Here is a 2,637-nt window from a genome sequence, read left to right as displayed (position 1 = left end):
GGAAGATTGATGATGATGAATATCCGAACTGCCACTGTTGCCGCCATGAAAGTACGTTGCCATCTTTTTCTGTTCTCTGTGATTCTTCTTCTTCTGTACGGAAAGCCAGACAGAGAAACAGAACCTGCTGTGACATGATGACAATAACAACAATCATGATGGAAAAAAAAAAGATATTAATAAAAAAATCTTTTTTCTTGCTTGTTTATTTGCGAGTGTAAATTTATATGTAATTTAATTAAACTGATCAAATTATTTATCAATTTTTAGCTATTAATTTTATACAAAGATAACTGTATTTTATATGTGTCTTGATCTGTGCACACACCTTAGCTTGGTTTCGATTTGGCAACACTACAAGTAGTGTATGATTAGAATATTAGTAGTTGTGTTCTTGGATCTCATCACTTCTTGTGGTACTTGCAGATCCTGAAAACCAATCTAACATATTAAAGAATTGAAAAAGTAGTAGATAAGAAGAGAGAAGGTTGAATTTTATATATGTGATTCATCTTGTGATTGATGAAAAAGGAAGAAGCAGTTGAGAAGGGAAGGTGTCCGTACCATTTTGTGAATGGGAAAGAAAATAAAGAAGCGTGGTGATTTGAGGATTGAGAGGAAGGTAGAAAGGTGCTATCTTAACTAGACAAAGTGTCCATCTCTCTCTCTCTCTCTCTCTCTCTCTCTCTCTCTCTAATAAAGCTATCCACCCTTTTATTCCACACAGAGAGATTCAAGGTTTCTGCTCTCTTTCCATACTTTGATAGATAATGTAGTCCATGTGTCTCAACTATTCCCTAATATCTCCTCCAACTCTTTTTTTTTCTGATTTTATTATATATATTAAAAGAATATGTATTATTAAAAGAATTTATGACAGATTTGATTATTTAATTTATTAATTATTTTATTAAAAAATATATAAGTTAATATGTATAAATATATACAAATATACAATAATTATTTTCTATGTTCATGAAATGTTTTTGAAATTCTTTATAAATCTATAGGATACTAATACTACTTTTTGATCTAATGTATGTATAATTTAAAATTTGTTTTCAAATTTTAGAAATAATTTTTTTAGTTTATTATGAGACACCTGATAATTTCAACCACATATATTATAGGAGTATTTATATTCAACAATTTATATTTTTTTTAAATAATTTATGTATGATAAAAGATATGTTTACTTGTTTAGAGTACAAATTTTATTATTATATTTGTATATTCCTGATTTTAATTATACTTTTAAGTACTCTTAATAGATTTATTTTATTATATTATATTATATTTTACATATGAATATATATTCCATATATTATTTTTAATGAAAAAAATTTAATAACCAAACTAACCATTAATTATATTGGTAAGGAATGATCCATGGTAAAAAAAAAAAAAAAAGAGATTGAGTGAGAGGACATGAGATAGCAATGAAGTTGGTGCTGACTATACTGGAAGTCGGGTGCTGACTATACTGGGAAGAACGAAGAAGTTACAAGCCATGGAAATTCAACGACTCGTTAAGGAATGATGCACTGTAGAAAGAGATTGCGTGAGAACGTGCTTCAATTAATGGGGTAGAATTTTAATATTTTAAGAAATTATATAATTACCCATCTCAAATAATAAATTACAAAATAATCCAACTATAGTTAAGTAATGACCAATTAAAATATGACACATCATGAAGGGTAACTTACATGTTATTTTAGAAGGGGTCGGGTAGAATTCACCTTATATTCTACCCTAGTAATTTTCTTAATTTGTTTTAATACTAGAACCATAAAATCTAACACTAAGTAGTAGTTACTTAGATTGTTTATATGTCATATTTTATTAGGGTTAATAATTAAGGGCATTATATATATGCAACAGATTTTGCGTTTAACCTGCTAATTAAAAGCTGTTGGGAATTAATTTTTTACTCCCAACATATCTATGTCAAGAGTTAAAATCCATATAGAAAAATAAAATAAAAAATTGAAACCAATATTTTCCATACAACAATTAATCAATATTTTTTATTTTAATTTTTTCTTTCTTTGCCTTAATTTTTTCGTTTGCGATTTTATTTGCCAATAAAAAGTAATTAATTTTTAACAAACGGAGACAAAAAGTAAATTTTTCGGCGACCAATGAAATTTTTGGATGAAAATCCTCTAAAATAAAAAAATTGATAAAATGATGAGTTAATTATTTTTAAATTAATATAATAAAACACACATTTTATCAAATAATATATAATTAATGGTGATTAATCCTTCACTTTATTACGTTACTAATAACTTTGTCTCTTTACTAGGTCCAAATTCGAGATTTTTATACAGACTTCTATGATGTCTTTGATTATCAAGTTATCATGCATAAACCTACTTGTATTTGTTAAACAATAATATAGACATACAGCTCGCAAGTTATTTTCTTGTTCTGCTGTACACTCTATTACTCTTACCTATATTACTATATATCATAAATTAATCATCCACCATTTAAATTTTATTATTACTTTTCTTTTCTTGATCTCTGTCTTAAATATTTCTTTTTATTCATTAATTGGATCGATCTTTATAAACTTCTGTCATTCAGCTTGTTTTTAAAAAATATTTTTGATTATGAAATTTATCATAT

General features: G+C 26.3%; 1 long non-coding RNA gene across 2 annotated transcripts; it reads right to left on the bottom strand.

Moving 5' to 3' along the window:
- On the bottom strand, nt 36–750 carry LOC107634218. 2 transcript variants are annotated; one of them, XR_001618794.2, is made up of 3 exons: nt 565–750; nt 329–429; nt 36–127 (listed from the first exon to the last, which is right to left on the bottom strand). It is a non-coding gene; the product is annotated as an uncharacterized LOC107634218 (long non-coding RNA). The 2 variants fall into 2 exon arrangements; XR_001618795.2 differs by having other exon boundaries at nt 36–124.

The sequence above is a fragment of the Arachis ipaensis genome, chromosome B03 (genome assembly GCF_000816755.2).
Source record: "Arachis ipaensis cultivar K30076 chromosome B03, Araip1.1, whole genome shotgun sequence".
Classification (NCBI taxonomy): domain Eukaryota; kingdom Viridiplantae; phylum Streptophyta; class Magnoliopsida; order Fabales; family Fabaceae; genus Arachis; species Arachis ipaensis.
Note: the sequence above shows the minus strand (reverse complement) of the source record. Positions and strands in the feature narration are given on the sequence as shown.